The 25335-nt window shown below is 38.5% G+C and overlaps 1 protein-coding gene across 1 annotated transcript in view; it reads left to right on the forward strand.

Moving 5' to 3' along the window:
* Positions 1-25107, forward strand: part of SPATA17 (spermatogenesis associated 17) — a 202957-nt gene extending 177850 nt beyond the window's left edge. The window contains exon 11 of the mRNA XM_057315487.1: positions 24149-25107. The gene's annotated coding sequence lies outside the window, so the exon portion shown is untranslated. The remainder of the gene's footprint in view (positions 1-24148) is intronic.
* Positions 25108-25335: the final 228 nt, after the last annotated feature.

The following is a 25335-nucleotide window of genomic DNA, read 5'->3' on the forward strand; positions in this document are numbered from 1 at the left end:
TGCTTCTTCCTCTCCCACTCCCCCTGCTTGTGTGCCCTCTCTCACTGGCTGTCTCTCTCTGTCAAATAAATAAATAAAATCTTAAAAAAAAAAAAAAAGAACTTTACATATGCATATTCCGTGACCTAGCCCTTCCTCTTCTAGATATATATCTAAGAGAAATGTGTACATATGTTCACCAACAAAAACGTACAAAATATTCATCGTCCTCTTTTTCATAGCCCTAAAGCACAAACAGCCCAAATTCCCATCTCCTGATGAATGGATAAACAAAATGTGGTATATCCATACAATGGAATATTATTGGCAATGAAATGGCATAATGGAACTGATATATGCCACAACATGGATAAACCTCAAAAAATTATGCTTAGTTGAAGCCAGTCACAAAAGACCACATATTGTGTAATTCTGTTCATATGAAAGGTCCAGAATGGGCAAACATATAGAGACAGAAAGTAGATTAGTGGTTGTCTAGTGGTGGGAACGGGGATAGAGAACAACAGCTGTCTGTGAGTTTGTTTTTCGAGTGATAGAATGTTCTAAAGTTAGATTATGGTGATGGTTGAACAGCTCTGTAAATATACCTAAACCATTAAGTTGTACATTTTAAATGGTTGAATTTTATGGTATGTTAATTATAGCCCAGTGAAACTGTTCTAAAAAATACATTGAGATACTTGTACATACTCATTATAATAGGTAAAATTTTAAAAGAATGGCGACAAGATATGGCACTCCTATAACTCTCATCCAGTAAGTTGGTAGAAACATAAATTGTTCCAATATGTTGGAAAAACTTTTTGATTATAGACACAAAAACTTAACATGTATATATCTTGTGACCCAGTTATTCCTCTCCTGTGTATATGTCTAAGAGATGTGTGTATATGCTCATTAAAAGAAAGATACAAGAATGTTAATGGAAGCACCATCTGTAGCAGCCACCAAAAATTGGAAACAAATGGCCACCAATAGTAGAAATGATAATAAATTGTGGTATAATCAGTTTATGGTATGTAGAATACAGCAACGAAAATTAACTCTGTCTCCTTCTCCTCTCAATAACATAGAAGAGCCTCATAAATATATTGTTGAGTAAAAGCCATCAGACGCACAACATACATTCAGATATATTAGTGCATTCATTTAAAGTGGAAAAGATAGATATAATCTCTGGGACGGATGAGGCCATAGTGATCGAAGGGAACTCAAGTCAGTTCAGGTGCTGGTAATGTTCTAATTCTTGTTTTAGGTTATAGATACACTTGTTTTATTTGTGAGAATTCAATGAGCTGTATTTTTTTATGAGTTGTGCACCTTCCTGTATATATGTTTTACTTCCTTTATAGTTAGTCCTGTAAGGCGTAAGGGGACGGAGGGCAAACAAAAACAAAAACCCTGGAGGGCACCCATTCTCTCTGACGATGACAGCCACTCCTCCCGTCCACCTGGTTTTGCTTAAGAGAAGGCAGGCCTAGTGACTTTAAACTATGTACTTTTAAGAGAAGCTGGAAATATTTATGTAAAATTCTCCATTGTTAGGTGTTAGCAAAGATTTCAATTAACAAAAATATTGTGAAAACCATGGAAAGTACAACCAGGGCTGGATTTTGCCCGTGGTTGGTAGTTTTCGCAACGGAAGTGGCTAATTCATGTGGTTCTGTCACTTCCTACGTGCGTGGTCCTGGCAACATTTCTTAACCTCCTTAAGCCTCAATCTGCTCATCTCTAAGAATTAGAATAATAATACTTTCCTCTCAGGGTTATTAAGAGGATTGACTGCATGTTAACAACACTGAAGACTGTGCCTCTGATTCAGCAGGCTCTCCACAAATGATGATTGTTATTATTTTTATTGCCAGAGTACTCTCGGGATAACTGAAGAGAAAAAGGGGTGACAGCTTGAAACAAAGACATACAGCCACAGCTTTCCACACCTATATTTTCTTGTCATCCCTATCTTCCTCCTCTCTCTCTAACTGCCTTCCTATCTTTAAATCTCCTCTTGCTATCGCCCTACTAAAGGCCATCATCACCACCGCCCCCTGTTTAGAATGAAAATGGGAGTAGGGCAGCTGGAAGATCAATTTCTGTTTCCCCACATTGAGTCTTCAAACTCGTGTTTTTCCGTAGAAATACTATGATATGTGGTAATTTATTTCTAAAATTTTATGCCTATTCTAGAAAAAGTAGGGTATGATTTGGATAGGTTTTTCTGGACTGCCCTGGACACTTAACCATGATAAATAATATAACATTATTTTCAGAGATATATGCGTTCACGATTTCAATCTACCCAAAAAAGAAAATTTGGTACATACCTATTTCTTTTTTTTTTTTTTAAGATTTTATTTATTTATTTGACAGAGGGGAAAAAAGGGAGAGGACAGAGAGAGTGGGCACAAGCAGGGGGGAGCAACAGGAGAGGGAGAAGGAGGCTCCCAGCAGAACACGGAGCCTGATGCGGGGCTCAATCCCAGCACCCTGGGATCATGACCTGACCCAAAGGCAAACGTTTACCTTACTGAGCCACCCAGGCACCCCTGGTACATACCTGTTTCTTGACATGAAATTTCTTATACCACAACATTAAGACTCTTAAATTTCATACATACACAAAATGGTAAGGGTAATTTCATAATGAAAAAACCCATAGATAATTAAATTTTTATTTTAGCTTCTATAAGTCAAATTTTACAAACACGAATAACAAATAAGAACATTTTATATTCCAAAATCCCTGACCCTATATTTTTTATAACATTCTGTTGCAGAAATAGGGAAAATAAAACACAAACCTTGGCAGAGAGATATAAACCTTAAGGGTAAATCAGAAAGTGAATAACAACCACCCATATAATCCAGGATTTGCTCTACTAAATTTTGACCCTCTACAGTTGATTTTAGGCATTCAGAAAGCATTTGGATATACTTTTCCATCTGGCCCTTTTACCCTATATTTACTTTGAAAATCAGTAAATTCAGTAATTAAACACTATTTGCATGGTGTGGTTCATAATTATTCTGATTAATATTTCCAAAGCCATGTGAGGTTAGGTTTTATCATAACCCATATTCAGATGAAAAAATTAAGACAGGATAAGTAACTAAACTGATGCCATAAAGAGCAAAACTGGGATTGGACTCAGGTCTAGTATGACTCTTCAACTCAGGTGGTTAGTTGTTGCATTAGAATGATGCCCTGGTGATGGTTGTTAACAGGCCTGCAAAGGCCATGTCTTTCTCTCCTTGGCACAAAACAGTGTTCTGGAAACCAAGAGTATATCAATTTACTCCTTCCTTTCAGTGAATATTTCCATTCTTTGGCTCAGATCAGGGTGGTGATGGTGAGTTCTTCTGCTGTAAAAGGTCCAGCAAAGTCAGCCCATTTCCTTGTGCTATTGTTATGAAGGAAGAAAACAATTTTTTTTATTATAGTGAATTATTTCATTCTTGTAAGGCAGAGCAAAAGAAAGATAGCAAGAAAGGGAACATGAAATCTCATTTGAGGATAAAGAAAACAATTATTTCAAATAGTTTATAAGTGTGTATAAGTAAATGTGTGTGGAATAAAATTTAGAATGTAATTAAAACGCTTGAAATATCTCAGCAAAAATGACACACAGATATTCTGTGTTCCCACATCTTTACTACCCTCCTCTCTCAAGCCACTGGTTTATGATACCAAAAATATCCCCCCTTTCAAGAAAAATAAGTGGAAATAAAGAGAACAACCCAGCATCAAGAAGAGAAAAAAGTGAGAATAACATATTGGGAACAGAAACTGCAGTCTAACTAGTGCCTCCCCACCTTCATTACCATCCTTCCAAATAAATCTCCCTGCTCCTCTTGAGCTGGCAAATAAAAAAATCAACCCACAAGATATATGTGTGTGCTTTTCCTGATGAGCGCCACCATCCATCTGCAGTACGTCCCACATGCCAGCTTGAAGATGGGCTAGAGGGAGAATTAAAGACTTCAGAAAGTCCACAGCATAATCAAGAAGGCTTTTTTCTTCTGACTACACAGCTTTCATCTCTGTCTTGTGTCATTTTCTCCCCATCTCCTTCACTGGGTGCAAAGATGCTGATTGCTGATGGGACAATAACGAAGCCTATACCAAACCTTCCCGGGCAACCAGTTGGTTTCCGATATATGGCACAAATGCCTTTGATAAGTTGCATTCTGGCAAGGACTGTGAGTTCAGGTATATCCACATTCACACATTAGAATCCTGAATGCTGAGGTTTTAAAAGACGATGTCCAATTTCAAGTGCATTTTTAAAATTTCAAACACAAAACAGCTTTTCAAGTACTATGGCAAGGTACAGAGACTGCTTCAGATTGGGATGAAATTCAGTGGAAGTACTAAATATTTGATCTGAGATAGTTGGACATTTTCCTTTGTTTTTATCTCAATACAAGTAGCCCTGCTCTGAAAGGTAATGTTTCTCGTTATTTGAGGTTTGATGGTATATGGTAAGATCCCTAAGAAGTCATTTATTCTAATTCCCCACACTTGCTGGGATCCTTTCTGTAATATCTATACCCCTGCTTGAGCACTTCTCAGTCTTGGGTATGACTCTCCCTCTCAAGAGTATAGGTTCCATTTTGGACTTTTCTAATTATTTGAAAGTTCTTTGTCACGTGGAGTTTGTGATTTCACTTACTGATACTATTTGGTATGTTAGAAAAAGTTGATTCTTCATATAACTGCCTTCAAGCACTTGAGAAAAATACCATGGCTCACCTGAGATTTCTTTTCTCTGTGTTAAACACACTTAGGTTCCAGAACTTTGTCCTCTAGTTGTTTCTACTACTACCTCTCCATGGCAGACAGTGCTAATCACAATCCTAATTTCTACTGACCTAACCCCAGGATTCTTTTCCACATAGCTCTTCAGGCAGCCACTATTCCATTTGAATTGGAATGCAAGTTGAAACCTATTTACTGTCCTTGGTATTTTGGTTTCAATACAATGAAGTTCAGTGAAGATGGAAATGGGAAATGGATTAAAGCTCTTTAATAATTTGAACATGCTGTAGTTTGGGTATTGGTCCAAGGTTGATGTCAGTGCTTCCTCTACTTTAAATTGAATTAAGGAATTATATAGGATGTCAACTGTGCCCTTGATAGTACAGCTTCCATTAAGAGAACTGTTTCTGAGCAGATCATTAGGGTCAAAATACCCATATTTGGCAAGATTCTCAGTACTAACTTATTAAAAGACCAAGACAATAAAAGTGAATGACTGAGTGATATCCGTAAACATTATGTCAGAACTTTGGTTTGGCTTAGTTTAAGAAAGGATTAATTAGCTTTTATCCATTGTTATTCAAGTTCATAGATTTCAAAGCTGTGTCAAACACCTAGAAGCTAGAATATCCTTGTTTGATAGCATTGTGTACCTTAAGTTCCTGGCAGGTTTCGTTCAGAAGCGCTTCTTTATAAAATACTTAGAGGAGATTTTTAAAAGAAAATATTGCTTAGAAACTTAATCTCCTTTTACACTCCTCATCTTCTTCTGCCAAGAGAACTGGAGAATGTTCTATCTTTGTTGCATGAGATCATGCATAGCTACTGCCAAACTTCAGAGAGGCCACCTAGAGTACATATTTCTCCATCTGTCAGCACCAGGAAACCATCAAAATTTGTGGATGAATAATCATTAATACAATTTTGTGGCTCTTTCTGGAGGTGCAAATTTTTGGGAAGAAGTTAGGCATACAAATATAGTGACTGTCTGAGATTAAGTATTATACTCATTAGGTTTGATTACTTTTTTAACAGTCAAATTGCCTTCAAACAGTAACGGAACACTTAATACCCCACTTGACCTATATATATCCTATATAAGCTGGTGGCACAGACTAGACGTACATCAAATATCTCTGCTTGGAGTTCAGTGTAATAATAGTTTGTTTACTTAGAATGATGGCCCAAATGACTTTGCTTAAAAAGAATGGAAAAGCTATTACATAAATGAATCCTTTGGTGAAAATATCTTGAAAATGGACTCCAGGGAGAAGGTTGGATGGATAAAAGAAGGCCTTGGTGGTGAAGTGGATAAGAGCCCCTGATGAAGAGTCCTGTTGACTTAGAGAATGTTGACACTGTGTAAATCTTAGAAAAGGGCCTGGTTTAGGAGGGAAGATGATTCAGTCTGAGATATATTTACTTTGAAGCGACTGTATGATATTTAAGTGAAAATGAAATTGTGAGGTTGTGGTTCTGGTGAGAAGTCAGAACCAAAAATATAAATTGAGGCATCAATCAGGATATAGGTTGTTTCTGAATCAGTGACAGGAGATTAATTCAGTAGAGTGGTTAAAAGTGAACATAAAGCCTGGAGAAGCATAGGAGAAAAGAATGAAAAGGAAAAAAAAAAAAACGAAGTGTGGTAAAAGTAGAAATCTTTGTGACTGTCACAGACACTTGTGGAAAAGAGAGTTGAGAAAGGCCATGGTCCTAAGCTTCTAATGCTGTCTAGAAAGATCATGTCAAATGGTTAGAGAGAAAATGTACAGTTGAACTGGTTTTCCTTATTCCTCCTTCAGTTGCTTCTTGTTTTATCCAAAAACCAAACCATTCTCACTAATTTTTATAATGTGCTGCTCTTCCTGGTCACAATTCAACAAGGTCACCATCACTAGGACATGAACGTAGAAGTACTTTTGTTGAATAAATGTGATGAATTGCATCATCTCTATCTCTTGATGGCATCTTTCAGCTACTTAGCTAAGACTAAAGATGGAGTTCTGGGTGTGGGATGAAGTCTGTTCCTGCGTAACACTAACTTGACTATATAAAAGTAGAATTTAGGATTTAGGGGTCACTGATAAAATACCATGGTCAACTGAGCTAACTAGCCTAGACATTTGATTCAAGTTACATTATATGTTGCCTTCCTGATTCAACACTAATAGATAAACAGGTTACTTCATTTGAAGAAATATATGTTTAGGCAGAAAGAATATAGTTCCTTTTAACAATCGGTTGCTACCAAAGAGGAAGGAAAAAAGACAGATATGTGGACATGATTTCTTCCAAGTGAGTAGATGAATAACATAAACCTTGTGCTCATTGGTTTTCATGTTGATCCATCTTGTGAAAATTGTGTTCATCAATGAAACAAAGACCCAATAAACTCTGCACTTTTCTCCATCTTGGCTCTTCAGTCTTGCAATTGACTTCCTGCTCATCATGCAGAAATCAACTAAAATCTCAGAAACAGATGGTGTTCCCTCTACCACCAACTTATCCTTCTGTAGTTCGGCAGTTGGCAAGGCCAGATGGATTAACATCCTGGAATTAAACTTTTCACCAAATTCTATTAAGTAAGCAGACGTTTTATTAATATGGACTTCTGGACATGGAACAATACCCAGAGATGATTGATTAGAAAATCTAATTAAAGGCAACAATGTGGAAGAACTGAACCAGTGAGTTCATTCTGAAAATAAGCAACATATTTATATCTCTTCCTCTTTGAATAATAAAACTGAACCTATAATATATTTTACAGTGGCTGGCCAAATAACCATTGCTTGCCCATGACTTGCATTTATCCTCAGACATCTAAAACTGACTACAGATAAAGCCAACAAAAATAATATGTTACATATTAGGTCTCAGGAGCATTTTTTTATTTGGGGGAGAAAGTTGGGGTACCATTCAAATTCCTAGTTTCCCTTAAGTTCATTGATAGTCTACCATCCAAATTCATTTTAAAAAACCAAAACAAACAACTAATGATGTGCTTAGTGTTACTAGTGAGGTGCTCCCTACAAGAATTAGAAAGGAAATGCATTGTCCCTATACATAAAACTGTAAAAGCAACACGAAGCAGAACAGAAATATACAAAGCTACAGGCTGGCTCCATCTTGAACATTCAAGTCACACCTTAAATACTATTTTATCAGAGAGACCTTCCCTGACCATGTAACATAACATCACCACCCCTCCAACTACTATTACTTCAGCCTTGCTTTGTTTTCTTCATAATCCTTGTTACTACCTAATGTGCATTTGTTCACTTGAATATCTACCTCCCCTCTCACTCCTCCCTTCCCCCACCAGAATGTGTGCTTTCTAAAAACTGGGATTTGTCTGTATTGTCACTAATTGAATCTCAGCACCTCAAACAATATCTGACACATAGGAGGCACTCATAAATATTTGTGGAATAAATAAATGAATGAGTGAATGAATATAGAGGAGGTGGATGATCCTTAGTCCAGAAAGTCTGCTCTATAATAAGGTTTAAGGTATTTATCTGAAGGAAGGTCAGTCATAAAATAGGTTAGTTAGAATATGGAGGCACAGAGGCAAAAGCTTGTGGTGCCCATCCAGGAAATACCAGGAGTAGAGGACACTTGGTCAACACCTCACTAACACTCTTGCTATGAAAGATAGGAAACAGGAGGCTTTGCTTTTGCCCTTCGATCTCTCCCCTCCTTGCAATTCTCCCTTCCCGCTTCCCTCATTCCCTTCCTTACAGGAAACATAAAGATACACTAGGCACTAGAGCCTAATTTCCTGGGTTCACTCTTGACTCTGCCACTTATAAGGTGATGTTGGGCAAGTTAATCTCTCTCTACTTCACTCTCCACAAATACAAAATAAGAATGATAATAGTCTCTATGCGTGTTTTGAATACTGAATGAAGAAATACGTGTAAATCAATCAGAATAGTGTCCAGATGCTCGAGCACATATTAAGTACCCAGTACATGTTAATGATTCTTGTTACTTTATCTTCTGTTGATTTCTACTTCTGACGTATCGTTGGAACTCAAATATTTTATTTACTTTAACTGAACTTACTGTTTCCAAATATCATCTTTTGCTTTAATGAATTTTCAGTTTTCTTCCCCTTCTGTAAATGTATTCTGTACTTATTTTTCGTCTTTTCTGTTCCAGGATGTGCCCTCTGGTTCTATTATTCCAGCATTTTATTAACAATCCTAATCTACTACATCTAGGCCCTTATTTATTTTTAATTCAGTCGTATCTTTCCACCAGTTCTTTTTTGAACTTCAGTTCATACAGGGGCAACTCTCAATCATTAACTTTGTCTAATTCTTTTCTTAGATGTGTTGGGTGGGCATAATTTTAAGATTGTCCCCCAGATTTACTGCTCCCTGGTATCTACACCTTGCATAATTCCCAGGAGTGTGAATGGGGTGGTTTTGGTAATGTTATATGGTACAGTAGGGAGATTCTCCTGGTTGGCCTGACCTAATCCCATGAACCTTTTAGAACAGAGCTTTCTCTGGCTGAGAAAGAGCTAAACCAGATTTGAAGCATGAGAAGAATTTGATGCAGTATCGCTGGCTTGAAGATGGAAGGAATCATGTGATGAGGAATGTGGGTGGCCTCTAGGAACTGAGAGAGGCCCAAGATGAGAGCCAGCAAGAAAAGTAGGGCCCCAGCCCTATGGCAAGGAACAAAGTCCTGCCAACAATAAGAATGAGCTTGGAAGCAGATTCTTCTCCCAGAGATTCCAGAAGAAAAAGCCCAGCCAACACCTGATTTCAGCCTTGTGACTCCCTGAGCGAACCCAGGCATACTGTACCAGACTTGCACCTACAGAACCTCAAGCTAGTACGTAGGTGTTGTTTGCAGCCCCTACATTTGTGGTAATTTGTTACACACCAATGGGAAGCTAATATCATGTGTTTCCCTCCAGGTATGCTGCCTGAGTCTGTATTGATTATTAACAGATGCAGCCAAATCATGGTTATATACCAGAAATACCATCAGCCTAAGCTGACATTGATCCAGATTATTGAGAGAGAGGAAGTAAGCTATTAAACTGGACTCTCCAACAGTAAAGAAATTGACTTCAAATTCATTCTCAAGCCTTTACATGGCAATATACCTAAATTTCAACCTATTTCTGGGATTTTAAACATTTAAATATGTAATACTCTGTAATTTCTTAAATAGCATGATTATAGCATTAGCCATGTGAAAAGAATACTTTATTTAGAGTAGTAAATTATGGAATATGTCCAAAAGCTGACATTGTTTCTCCTCTAGATCACTAAAAAGGGCTTTAGAAGTTAAAAGAACGTCTGATCGAATGAAATATCTATTCACATAGCAGTTTGTAAATTAACAATGTATAAACCCATTTAAGATTTCAAATTAACCTGAGGTCTAGAAGAGATCATCTGTTTCTCCCTTGGGTTGTAACTACATTTGAGCCTGTTTTATAAGTCTCTACGGTATGAGGTCTTGTAAACCCATGAATAGGATGCATTTGGGGATGTGACTGTATTATTTCTGCCATTCCTGCTTCTTCATATTTTATTAATGATGTCAAGGAAATTTGAAGATTTTTCAAATGTCTTAACCTCTCTGTCATGGTTAGCCTTGGAGAGGTTGAATTTAGACACCTTTATTTTACTCTGTATTTGCTTAGAAAAGCCTAGGACAGCATCCCCACGGAGCCAGAAGATGACAAAGGACAATGGAAAGTTCTTTTAGACTTTGTCTAGTGAGATGAGCATGATTAAAAGAAGGGAGGAGGAAATGAGATCACTTTCCCAGAGCTCTGTCTGCTCTCTGATATAATGCTTTCCAAAGAGGCTTAAACAGTGAAGTCATTCTGGCTTCGGTGTTCTGTTCATGAAAGCTATGGATCTGAGGGAGTTTTCAGAATAGAGCTCTGTAGTAATATGTCAATAACCGGACCTATAATTGAGAGTAGCATTTTTAATAGTAGGTTTGGAAAGGGAAAATAAATTACAGATTACATAGCTGCTTTAGTTTTACAGGGGGAAAAAAAGCAATTATGCAAGCCCTAATCCCACTAATAGAAATTACTTTGTAATGACTCACAGAAACCAGAATATACCAGCCAGGGCCCAATCAAGATACAAAACCATGCGGTAATTTGAACAAGATAAGTATAATATAAAGAATTGGTAATTCTAACATAAGGTTGGTGTGCCAAGGGATTAGCCAATAAGAAATTTAGAGAACCTGAAAGAATAGCAGGGGTGCCTAGGTGGCTCAGTTGAGTGTCCACCCAACTCTTGATTTTAGCTCAGGTCATGATCTCTGGGTTGTGGGATCGTGCCCTGCTTGTCCCTCTCCCTCTGCTCCTCCTCTCTCTCTCAAATAAATAAATAAAATAAATAAAATCTTCTTAACAAAAAATAGGAGTAGCAGAAAGAAGGAGCAGCCACCAGCCCTGGTGCTGATACAGAGCATCTGGTGTGCTAGGACTGGCAGAGGGCATGGCTCTGGCTCGCTGAGTGGGAGAGAGATCACTCTGGTGCTGTACTAGCAGAACTTGCTAGAAATTTACCCTTTCTGGTCCTGGGAAAAGCTCTTCATGGAAGGTGTCTCTCTGGAGCCACTCAACTACATAATTGCTCAGGGGGTTCTCCCCAGGGGAAGCAGCTAGCTGAGAGTGCTACGCCTGGCTGCCATGCACTGCAAAAGTCATGCACTGAAGAAGCTGCCTATCCTGCAGGAACCAGATGCAGGAGGAGCAGGCCACACTTTTGGAGCCTGGCACTGAAAAAATCACATTGTGCTGTGGCAGCCTGGCACTGGAAGGTCAGGAGCCTAGTGCTGAAGAAGCCAAGCCATGCTGGAGAAGCAGCACAACAGGCTGCAGAAGCCTGCCCATTGAACGTTCTAGAACCAGGAGGGAAGGCCCTTCAGCCTGATGTCTCCCTAGTGCCCTCTACTGACAACTCCTAACATCATGCCAGTTGACAAAGGGAAAATGTTTAAAGGACCCGGATCCATATTCACAGATTGGGCAATGAAGGTGGAGTTGGAGCTGAGAGGCAATGAACTGATATCATCCTTTAATGCAATCCCTATACTTGGCATAGTGTCTTTTATCTGTGAAGGAATTCTCCCTGATACTTGTACTAGACTGGCTGCTGGGGAATTTCTGTCTATATCATCAGCTCCCATCATTTGAGAATGTTTACATTTTTATGGTCAATAGATTTGTATTTAGAACATGCTGGTAAATCCACCCAGCTCTTCACATTCCTACCTCTTAACACAGACATACTTCTCCCCTATCTCCTTGTTGAAATTGTCCCTGAGTGAGCCTGTATCTTTATCATTCTGAGCTTTCTTCTCCTGGCTAAATATAACCAACCCTTCTGGTGCTAGACAAAGTAGGACAGACAGTATGATATTGTTCTTGTCCTGACTGATTTGCTGGAGTGATCGTGAGTCTCAGAAATGAGACTCTGCTCTCTTTAATTTTCTTTGCCTGCAAAGAGCTTCAGGGGAGCTGAGGACATTTTAGATATTTTCACTTCGGAAGATACAAATCCATAGTTTTTAAAAACTGTCACGTTTATTGTATTTTGAAAAATACAGTATATGAAAATATAGTTCATTAGTGAAAATGTTTTGCATGGATAGGTCTTTGTTATCTTCATTGTTAAATCCTTGGAGACCTTTATTTTATTCATCAAATAGTTTATCCCCTGTGTTTCGTCCACAGAGACTTTGGAGACCATTTGATTATAACTTGAACTTGATGGCACTTTTCTATGCTACCAAACATTCATCCGTTCATCCATTCATCAGTCACTCATTCATACACTGATTAATTTATCATATAAGTGTATATTGAATGTATAAGTTTTCCATGAGTGGTTATAGGGAGAAAGGTGGTTGCAAACATGCATGGCAGATTTTCCCATATATACAGCACTTAAAATCATACAGTACAATTGTTATAATATAGAGGAGACTATGATAGATTTTTTAAGAGATTCACAATGGCAAACCAAAGAAGAGACATATAAATTCTATAAGAATCAACTAACTAAAACTGGAATTTCGGGATCAAAATCGTGTGAGAATATGAAGATCACAGTAGACTTGGTAACTCCTTGTAGAAGAAAGCTCATCATGGTTACCATTGCTTTCCTAGCTCCTGGTCATGATAGACTTCCTTTATGTATTTCGTGGTTGCCTACAGGGACAAATGTGTTAATGAGTAACTAATTAGTTACGTGGAGTTGTAAAAATGAATGAGAAGAGTTGGTTTGTTCAAATTCTGCCACAAATAACTATGAACTCAGAAAAGTCGTTTATATTCAGGGATCCCCAAGGCCACTCTTAGGTTCAGTGATTTTCTGGAAGGACTCACAGAACTCAGAAAAGCTGTTGTACTCATGATTACCATTATTACAGCAAAAGGATGAAGATTAAAGTTAGCCACAGAAAAGGAACATAGGTCCGGGTCCAAGAGACAGCAGGTGTAAGCTTCTCGATGTCGTCTCCTAGTGTAGTCCACACTTCTTTTTCCCAGAAACAATGCGTGACAGTACTTATGGAGTATTTCCAACCCAGGAAGCTCACGTGAGTCTTGGAGTCCAACGTCTTTCCTGGCGGGTTAATCTCACAGACATGCTGACCCCCTATGTGGCTGAAGTTAGTGTTCAGCCCCTTCAGAGGTAACCTGATAGCACATGGGCCAAATGCTCCACCATAAATCACATCGTTAGCATGGATTCTGTCATGGCCCAAAGCCCCCAGATACACAAGGACAGCCTTATCAGGAAAGATATCCCAAGGACTTACAGGTTACCTCTCAGGAGTCTGGCAAAGCCCCAAAGTTTATTTGCTATGTGCAGAGTATGGACAATCCTTAGTTAATGCTTCATTGTTCATCATTTGACCTCTGTCTGTGCCTAGTTATCTTCGTCTATAAACTAAGGTAAAGGCAAGATGAACAAAGATAATTCCTAGCTCTAAAATGCTACACTGATTTAATTCCTAGTTAAGCATCACAGAAGTAGAGGAAGCTTTAAAGAACATTCTAAAAAACAGTTTAAAAAGCATCAGCGTACAAAGAAAGGACAACTTTTTTATATTTCTTACAATTAGGCAATCGTTATCTTTATCTTTGCATTCAGCTGGTAAACACAAGCAGTGTTCTTCAAGCCACACTTTCTTCTGGCCCTTCCACCTTGCCTAGAATCCCTACTCAAATCTCTGGAAAACGAGTGCCTCCAAGAGACTTTGAAGATTAGTTCAGGATAATTGCTGTTGGAAAAGTAGTGCTTAGCAGCTGTTTAAAAAAATTTTTTTTTAAGGGAAATGGGTTTATTTTGCAGCAAGAAGAATTTAGGTTCAGTTTAAGGACAATTTGCTGACTGAGAACATGAAAAACTAAAATGTTATCAAGGTTTATGGAGTCTCCTTGCCTAGGAAAATCAGGAAGTATACTCCTTTATTTTTCTGAATAGTCTGAATTTAGATCTGAACTCACTAAGATGCTGGTTTTTTGTTGTAATACTCCTAAACTCAGAAGTTAAGCCACCACCAAAATAAACTCAGCAGATTAGGCTGCGAAGGAGGACTAGGATGTTTTAGTAGACAGAACATTTTTATGGCACATCTCAGTTAAGTTTCAAGTTAAAAGTGGATTAATTTTAGAGTATTGTACTGAGGTTATTTGGGATGAAAAAAGCTAGGACATAGTTATGTTTTGAGTTGGTCACAGGAAGCCAAAATGAATTTGAAAGCCCTCACTGCCATGCCCTTAGAGAACGATTTTCTACTCAAAGAGCAAGGCAATCAGTACCTAGTTGAGCAGCTAAATTTGACTCAGCATTGGGCAAGGCCGGTTAGCATCTACTACCTGCCATCTGCTTCCAGACAATTGGTACTTCCTTCATTGGTTTTATAGAATGGCATCTTTACAAATGGTATCGGAGCCATCATAGGAAGTCATTATTCCTGGAGTAGACTGGAAGAGTGTACCATTAAACATCACCATGGAAAGTGAGATGTGACAGCCAGTTTGTGTAATTCTAGAACAATCCCATTAAGTTAAGAGCTCATTTATTATGAAAATGAGAGAGAGAGAATGACACAGAATCTAACCAGGGAAGAATTGCTCTTAGTCTAAGTAAAATTAGCATTAAAACTCACTAAAACTGAAGTTTAGGACTCAAATCAGTACAGTACATCAAAGATGCATGGAGTAAGAAATGGTAAATATATCTTAATATGAGTTATTTGAAAGATTTTGAGAAGTTGACAACTGCTACAGACTGAATGTTTGTGCCCCCCCCCCCAAATTCATACGTTGAAACTTGTGATGGTATTTGGAGGTGGGTCCTTTGGGGGATTAATACCCTTATAAAAGGGATCCTAGAGAGTGCCTTCATTCTTTCAACCATGTGAGGACACAGCAAGAAGACAGCTGTCTATGAACCAGAATGACAGCCCTCATCAGACATTGAATTTGCCAGTGCCTTGTTCATCGATTTCCCAGCCTCCAGAACCATGAGAACGAAATGTTTGTTGTTTAAACCACCCAGTATATGGTATTTTTGTTATAGCAGTCCAGAAGGACTTAGCACTCTACCTCAGTAGTCAAATGAAATAAATATGGTGGTCTGACGATCAGAAAAGTTTCCCAGGTTACCCTTACCTGTATGTATCCATGTTGCACCCAGAGGCTTGTTAGAGATGCAAAATCAGGCCCAGGTGTACCCCTACAGGACAGAGTCTGCATCTTCACAAGATCCTTGGGTGACTCATGCCCATTCAAGTTTGAGAAGCGCTGCTTGCCAGTCTGGCCAGCTGCCTGTTTTTGTAAATTGAGTTTTATGCGTCAAGCTTTTTCAGTTACATATTGTCTATAGCTGCTTTTGCAGGACAGTGGCAGAGATGAGTGCTTATGACAGAGACTGTGTCTTGCACAAAGCCTAAAATATTTACTGTTCAGCCCTTTACAGAAAAGATTTGTTTATTTCCTAGATTTATTGAGATAAGGAAACTGCCCTTTATCATTTGCAATAACATAGGCTTTTAGATGTATGCTTTTTGTACCTTTTTCCTTTCAATTTTCATAATAATCATTTTTGCAGATAAAAGTAAACACTTTGCTCAAGATGCCATACCTAATTATTGATGGAACCAGACCTCAAATCTAGGTCTGTCTGACTCCAAGGACCATGATCTTTTCACTGTGCACTGTGACTTTCCCTCTAGGAAGTTGGGACTCTCATCTCAGTGCTTTGCTTATCCAGGGGTTAATTAGCCTTGGAAAAGAGAACTGATGTTGCCCAGACTCATACATGATAGAATTGTTGCAAAATATCAATTTCCTAACCTATACTGAGAAATCTCCCTGCCATGCAGATGAATAGATGGCAAATACACTTGAGAAACCACATCAAGGACAGAAGGACACTTGGAGAATTTCTACAATCAGAGCTCAATTGGTCTTTGCAGAAATAGACTTCCCTGGGCCTCTGCAGTGGCCAGGGCCCCACTTTTCCAGTTTCTACTGAAGATTAGAGCCTGTTTCACCCCCTTGAAGTTCTCTATTTTCATTTTCTGGTGACATATTTTAATATCAACTTTGAGTTTAAGAGAAGGTCCCCAATTGTTGTGAGGAGTCATACTTATTCATCATACTAGAACTAGGCTAGTCTATTATGGTCCCTGCCTTCCAGAAACTAACAATGCTATCAGTTAAAAATAAGAAAGAGGGTTGAAACCCTGAGCTACTTCTTTGAAAAGATAAACAAAAATCAGAGTAGAAGGATTACTAGTAAGATTGAATCAGTAATCAAAAATCTCCTAACAAAAATCCAGAACCAGATGGCTCCACTAGTGAATTCTACCAAACATTCAAAGATTTAATACCTGTTATCAAAATCTTCCAGAAAATTGCAGAGGGCAGTACACTATCAAACTTACTTTATAAGACCAGGATTACCCCGGATTACTCTGATACTAAAACCAGACAAAGATCACACACACACACACACACACACACACACACACACACACACACAGAGATAGGTGGCAGGGTGGGGGGGAGCGAGAAGAAAGAGAAGAAGAGGAGGAAGAGGGAGGGGGAGGAGAAGAAGAGAAGGAGGGAAGGACGGAGGGAGGGAGGGAGGGAGGGAGGGAGGGAGGGAGGGAGGTGGAGGGGAAAGAAAGAAAAGAAAAGAAAAAAGCAAAGAAAAGAACATTACAGGCCAATAAATATAGATTCAAAAATCCTAAACAAAATATTAGCAAACTAAATTCAACAGTACATTAAAAGGATCATATACCATGATCAAGTAGGATTCATTCCTGGGACGCAAGGATGGTTCACCATCTGCAAATCGATAAATATGATAGGCCACATTAACAAAATGAAAGATAAAAATCATGAACATCTGGATAAATGCAGAAAAAGCATTTGACAAGATGTAACAGCGATTTATGATTTAAAAAACTCCCAACAAAGTAGGTATTGAGGGAACATGCCTAAACATAATAAACTTTTCTTCTAAGATTAGGAATAAGACAAGGATGCCCACTCTCACCATTTGTATTCAACATAGTATTGGAATCCTAGCCATGAAAGTTAGACAAGGACAAAAAAATAAAAGGTATCCAAATTAGAAAGGAAGAAGTGAAACTGTCACTATTTGCAGATGACTTGATCTATATATAGAAAACCATAAACCAGAAAACTGTTAGAGCTAATAAATGAATTCAGTAAAGTTGCAGGATACAAAATAAATATGCAAAAACATGTTACACTTGTATACACTAATAACAAACTATCAGAAAGAGAATTGAAGAAAAAAGACCATTTACAATTGCTTCAAAAAGAATAAAATACCTTGGAATAAATCTAACCAAGGAGATGAAAGACCTTTATACTGAAACCTATCAATAGACACTGAGGAAAGAAATTAAAAAAGACACAAATAAATAGGTATCTGGTGCTCCTGGAGTGGAAGAATTGATACTGTTAAAATGGTGATACGACCCAAAGCAATTTGCAGATTTGGTGCATTCCCTATCAGAATCCCAATGGCATTTTTCACAGAACTAGAACAAACAATTCTAAAATTTCTATGGAACTACAAAAACCCCAAATAGCCTAAGCAATCTTAAGAACAAAACCAGAGGTATCATGATCCAATTTCAGACCATGCTACAAAGCTATAGTAGTTAAAACAGTATGATATGGGCATAAAAACAGACATATATATCAGTGGAACAGAATAGAGAGCCCAGAAATGAACCCAATTATATATGGTCAAATAATTTACAACAAAGTAGGCAAGAATATACAATGGAGGAAGGACAGTCTCTTCTATAAATGGTGTTAAGAAAACTGGACAGCTACATGCAAAAGAATGAAACTGGAGCACTTATACTGTATACAAAAATTAATTCAGAATGGATTAAAGACTTGAATGTAAGACCTGAAACCATAAAATCCCTAGAAGAAAACATAGGCAGTAACTCCTTGACATCAGTCTTAGGCGAAGCTTTTTGGTTTTTACTCCAAAGGCAAGGGCAACACAAACAAAAATAGATAAATGGGACTACCTCAAACCAAAAAGCTTCTGCACAGCAGAGAAAACTGTCAACAAAATGATAAGACAACCTCCTGAATGGGACAAGATATTGGCAAATCATGTATCAAATAAGGGGTAACGTCCAAACTATATAAAGAACTCATACAACTCAATAACCAAAAACAAAACAAAATAAACCCCAAACAAAATAATCTGAATAAAACGCAGGGAGAGAATGTTTATAGATGCTTTTCCAAAGAAGATATACAGATGGCCAACAGACACATGGAAGAATACTTGACATCATTAATCATCAGGGAAATGCATGTCAAAACCACAATGAAAAATCACCTCACACCTGTCAAAACGGGCTATTAAAACTACTAGAAATAACAGGTACTGGTGAGGATGTGGAGAAAAGGAAACACACACTATCAGTACAAATATAAATTGGTGAAACCATTATGGAAAATTATATGGAGTTTGTATTAAATTAAAAATAGAACTATCTGCAGTTCTACTTCTGGGTATCTAAAGAAAACGAAAACACTAATTTGAAAAGGTGTATGCACCCCTCTGTTCGTTGCAGTTTATATACTCCTCAGCCATAAAAAAGAATAAAATCTTGCTGTTTGCAACAACGTGGATGGTCTTTAGGGTATTATACTAATGTATCAAGTCAAACAGAGAAAAGACAAATGCTGTATAGTGTGAGACTAAATAGACATATCCTCTGCCTTCGAAAAATTGCTCCAGGAAAGATCATTTTGTTATTACATTCAAGAGGTATTTATTGTCTACTCTGCCGGGCACTGTTCTACAAGCTGGGGATATAGGACAGATGAAAGTAAACCCAAATTCCTGATGTCACAGAGCTTACATTTTAGTGGGAGAGAGACCATAAAGAAGTAAAATGTGCAGCGTGTGAGAGAGGGCTCAATATTAAGAGGGGTAGGAGAAGGGCTGGAACGGGATGTAGGAGGGAAGGTCGGCCTGAGAATTTGGATGCCCAGAGCCTACGGTCTTAAGACCTTCCTGTGGAGATGACTGATTCCAGAATGGCACGGACTTATCTGGTCCACAGATAGGACAACAGAGAAAGTAAGAACAGCAAGAATGGAGGGCAGCACAGCAGACATCAGCATGGTGCGTTCCTGTCAGCCCGGGTTCTAGCCAGAGGAGCAAGTGTCTGTGTCGGGCAGACATGTAATTATGATGGTGTCACAGAGGAAGTGAGGTTGGAGGATCTCCTTGAAGAGGAGAAGGCTAATGTAATCTGACCACATCGTAGAGTTTCTCTGGAATAATAATTGTCTCAGGACAAACAGAATGCTCTTTCCACGGAATACATTAGTTGAAACTCTTCAAAAGGCAGCAAAATAAATGCATGGTCACCGGTTCACCCTTTCCCCGTGGCCCAGGCCCTCACTCTCCCTACCCCTCTCACTCCCTCCATGCTTCCTCCTGGGGCTGGAGGGTGTGGGGGGAAGGGCAGAAGTAAGGCTCAAATACTAGAGCAGCTAAGCCAGAGGCTAATAAGGAATACCATCAACTTGTTAGGCCAGGTTCTCTCCATTTTCATGCTGCAAAGCCAAAAGGGGCCACAAAGCTTTTCCCCCCTTTACAACAAAATATCATCTCCCTTCTAAACTGGTACTAGCTGGGTACCACTCCTGTTTCCTACTGCTGGGAGGCACATATGGCTGTGTGGCCAGGCCCCCACAAATCATCCGGGAAGTTCATTTTTATTAGTAGCTTCTACTTAATTAAGGGATGCACCATGCTCCATCAATCAGCTTCTGCACGTTCGAGTCATCCGCAGTCACTCCACCACTCATAGATGTAGGTCTGCTGTAGGAAAACGCAAAGATCTGGGGCATACTGGCTCCAGAAGCCAGGGGGGTAACGTCTGACTGCTGGAGCAGTTCCTTTAAACAGGAGACCGTGGCTACAGAGGCAGGTAGTGGGTGACACTTTGAGTGTCTTTACCCTTCGAATGTGTGAACTTTGATTCATCGGACCAGATGCCTGTTAGAGAGAGATACAGTGCTTTAACATATTTATGTTAGATCCTCAATCGTATGCAGTAGAGTGAACTATAGTTTTCATTATTTAGAAAATGTTTTTAAATGCAAAGTATGTAGAATCCCATGAGGCAAAGTAGATGGACAAGAATGGGATTGGTATATATTTTTCACCGCTATGTAGATGCCTTCTTCGAGATAAGGCGCAAAGTCAGAACTATTTTATAGCATCTTTTGCCTGAGTTGGTTTCCAGAAACTTCCCAAGTACAACCCATCTTCATTATTCACAGATTCTGTATTTGTGAATTCGCCTACCTCCTAAAATCTATTTGTAACCCCCAAATCAGCTCACTCATTGTGGACATGCTTGGAGTGGTGAAAAATTTGGGTTGCTCAACGCTCACCTTCCCAGCTGGGGCAGAGCTGACTGGAGGAGGTGGTGCGGTGGGAGGAGGCCCTGCCCCGGGGCCAGTTGGCCCAGGGAGTTTGAAATGCAGCTCTGGTACTTGTCAGTGCAAACACCTCCATCAAGTACATAACACTTCAGAACTGCCTTTTCCCTTTTGTAAAATAAAACGGAATCTATCTATCTTGAATCTTTAGGATTTAAGATTATAAGCTTTGTGAGGTATGCATGTGTATGTATATATTTCCGCTAAGAGCAATGGTTCAGTGTTTGCTCATTCAGTGTTTGTGATGACTTCATGGGATATAACTACCCTAAACAATGAGAATTGACTGGAATATCTTCCCCACTGGTGAGACAGGCAAATATACAATATCCCATATCGATAGGGAAGTAGTTACTGAAATTAGTTTTATAAGAAAACAATGTAATTTAAAAATTGGCAAAAAATATATATGAACAGGGGCACTTGGGTGGCTCAGTCATTAAGCGTCTGCCTTTGGCTCAGGGCGTGATCCCAGCGTTCTGGGATTGAGCCCCACATCAGGCTCCTCTGCTGGGAGCCTGTTCCTTCCTCTCCCACTCCCCCTGCTTGTGTTCCCTCTCTGGCTGGCTGTCTCTCTCTCTCTGTCATATAAATAAATAAAATCTTTTAAAAAAATTAAATATATATATATATATATATATATATATATATGAACAGACACTGCCCCAAAGAAGCTACAATGATGGCAAGTGAAAATAATAAAGCTGGCAAATGAGAAGATGCTCAACATCATTTGTCGTTAGATAAATGCAAATTAAAACCACAGTGGGATACTACTACATACCTCCTAGAAGTGTTAGAACCATAAAAAGTGACAATACCAAATGCCGACAAGAACAAAGATCAACAAGAACTCATTCATCGCTATGTGGAATGCAGAATGGTACAGCCACTCTGGCAGTCAGTTTGGCAGTTTCTTATATAAACATATACTTAACATATGATCCAACGATCCAGTTCCCAAGTGAATTGAATTTATTTCCAAGTAAGTTTATTTGCCCATGTGAGTGATAAACATATTTACACCAAAACCTGTATGTGAGTGCTCACTGTAGTTTCATTCATAATCAGCAAAATCTGAAAATAACCATGATGTCCTTCAACAAGTGAGCGGATGGCACGTCCATATAATGGAATACGACTCAGCAGTAAAAAAGGTGTGTTAACAGATTGATGCAACAATATGGAAGAATCTCGAATGTGTGCTGCTGAGTGAAAGAATGCCCAACCAAAATGCTGCAGAGTGTGTAATTAGGTGTAATTAGTTCTGTTTATATGACATTATGGAAAAGGGAAAATTGTAGGAATAGGAGATCAGTGCTTGCTGGGGAATGGGGGAAGAAGAGAGATTAAATAGAAAGCAGCCACACAGGGGAATTTTAGGGTGATGGAACTCTTTTGTTTTCTCTTGTACTGTGTTGGTAGATGCATAACTATGAATTTGTTAAACCCACAGAACTGTATGTAACAAAGAGTAAGCCTTTCTGTGTGCAAGTTAAAAAAAAAAATCAACCAAAATGTTGAAGATCCCATGATAGAATGAAGATTGTACCTATTTTATTATAAGAGTATGGCAACATAATATAATAAAAAATATGATTATAAAAAAAGAAAAAAAGAAAATCTTTCAAATAGATAAAAATTTAAAAATAAAAATTAAAAAAATAAAACTAAAAAAAAAAGAGTATGGCACAATGAAAGGGTTAGCAGGGAGAGGAGCCAGTGTAATTAACTTTGGAAAAATAGTGCTTTGGACACTGTAAAGATAAAGAAAAAAAAACCTGGATAAACAAGGTACTCTGGTTGGTAAAATTTTTTTTTTCTCATAGGGGTATGCATTATCAATTCTGGAATTAATCTGCATGTATACACAAGGTGAAAAAAATCAGTAAATAAATTGGAGATAACGGGAGCCAACTTTCTCAATGTTAGAGAAACAAGTTACAAATGAGCAGGCAGAAGTGGAGGAAAGGTTAACACCTGTGTGGTGGCTTAGAGTTGGAGAAACAAGTATGATTTATGTTAACATATATACAAATAGATAAATACATCAATAGAAATGTGTGTTTATACCTGGATCATTTTAACCCTGTCTCCTGAGACAGCCTAGAAGCAGTGATATGTAGGTAGCCATGAGCACGTCCAGTGCCCGGATGTTGGTTTTCAAACATCGTTCTCAAACACCAGGAACCAGGGTCCTTGGAGAAATAGCTGATTCTATGCTTGAGCCAAAGTAATACAGGATCGCTCTAGAGCATCTGGTAGGACTATAGCGTTGTAGTGACAAAAGTAAGGGAGTGCTGGGAAAAAAGGTGGGGAGACCATGCCAAAAGAATATAGGACTCAACCTGAAAGAATCCCTAGGTGCCAAAACTAGAATGATTGGAGAAATAATAATAATAGTATCGGACTATAATCCAAAGAATAACAGATATACCTGAGTGCATGCTGATATAACTATATAAATGGGAAAGAACAAACAAATCTTTGTTATAGAAGAATCTGGAATAATATAGGTAGATAGTTCCCCCTCTAGGAGGTGAAGCTTGATTCCCTTCCCCTGTGTCAGCCGGACTTAATGACTCACTTCCAAAGAGTAGAATCTGCAAAGGGAAAAACAGTAACTTTACAGTGGAGAAAGCTGGCAGATACCACGATAACCACATAATCAAGATTAACATCACTGGTGATCAATTATATCGTTCTCATGTACTCCCTGATACGATGTGTATGTACTTTACTTCTTCGTTATTTCCCCCCCAACCCATAAGCCCATTATAAAATAAAATGGAGGGGCATTCTGTAAAGCTTCTGATTACCAAGACCCTTCTAAAGTTTCAAAGGTATGAAACAGAAAGGAGGACTAAGAAACCATCACAGATTAGAGGAGACAAGGGAAGCACGACAAATTAATGCAGTGTGGGATCCTGAATTGGATGTTGGCGTAAAAAAAAGACATTAATGGAAAAACTGGTGAATTCCAAATAGTCTGTAGCTTAGTGGTGTCATATCAGTGTTAATGTCTTAGTTTTAGCAAACGTAGCGCAATTATGTAAAATGTTACATTAGACCAAGCTGGGCGATCCGGGAACTTTCTGCACTATCTTTGTGACTTCTGAAAATCTAAAGTGTTCCAACATAAAAAGTTAAATGAATACATATGTACATGCATAAATAAAGAGACTGTTTAAGATGTTATTAAAAATAATTTATTTTTCCAAACACAATAGAGAAATGGTATTTTAATGCCATGGAGGTTAGAGGAGAGGGAAAAGGCTCAGTATTGTTCCCTCTAATCTACAAATTCTGTTGCGATTCTCTTCACTTGTTCTCCACTTTAGATTTATAGAGGAAGGAGAGAAGCAAGCGTAAAGGAAGACGAGAAATAGAGAACAAGAAGAAATGACAAATGAGGCTGTAAATACAATTAAAACTTTCAGAACAGTACAAACCACAGGTAATTCTTCCCAACCGCTCGAGTGTCAATATGGTTCAGCAAAATAGAAATAATGAAGGTCAGCAAAATGAAGGGTGGTTCAGAAGCTGTCTGGAAACTAGCTCTGGAACTCTAAATTCAACAGTCCTGCTTTGGTTGTCTGTGACCTGCCTCCAAGTTTCATTTACACACGGGATAATTACTGTGCTTTTGTCCTGGAGCACGAAATACTTTAGATCGCAATGGCTGCTTTTGTTCTGTTTTGCTACTACTTAATTACAAACCATCATGTTTAGATCTTTTCAGGGCAGAACAAGGCAGTGATAACACCACTTGTAGAAACAACAAAAAATGTGATGGAAAATCTGCATTAAAAATGACAAAGGAATGTCCAGGGTGAAATTTTGGCTTCCATACATTAGGCAGGGGCACCACTGACAACATGGCCACTTAGCCCAATCTTTACCCATGCTGAGTGGCGCTAAGCCCTCTTCAAGGAATAGCAAGACTAAAAGCCTGTTAGGAAGACTGTTTTGTGGGGTCCAACACACAGTTCACTTGAGAGGAAAATCGAATTCTCTTTCAGTCCTTGAGCAGTGAAAAGGTGGCACACTAACCCCCTGCGTTCTTTCAATAATGAGAAAAGTAAATCTAAGTAATACCTTCCAATGAATGAGGCTATGTCATCGAAACTACATAGGTCAACATTTCTCCCTGATGCTTTTTCACAGTCATTTTATCCCCTACGCGTTTTATTATTATGAGGGTTATTAAGGGTCTCATGCGCTCTGTGGAAAGTGTGAAAAATAGCATTCAAACATTGAGGATGTATTTTTATAATATAAATAAAAGCCTGTTGTATTATTTTATGTATATTATTATATACATTCATTGTTACAGTAAATACATGAAGGAAGTTTTAGACCAGCAGGGCATATCTCAGGCCATTTCCCCTCATTTATCCTGAGAGGGATTTTTCTCCCTCAGGGACCGTATTAAGAAGTTTGTGACTTTTGGGGGAGAATATATAGGTGGCATGATGTAGCCTTAAGCTTCCTCCACTTGCCACTCTTTGGGAATTGAGTTGGATTA

This window comes from Ursus arctos, unplaced genomic scaffold (genome assembly GCF_023065955.2).
Source record: "Ursus arctos isolate Adak ecotype North America unplaced genomic scaffold, UrsArc2.0 scaffold_2, whole genome shotgun sequence".
In the NCBI taxonomy this organism is placed as follows: Eukaryota; Metazoa; Chordata; class Mammalia; order Carnivora; family Ursidae; genus Ursus; species Ursus arctos.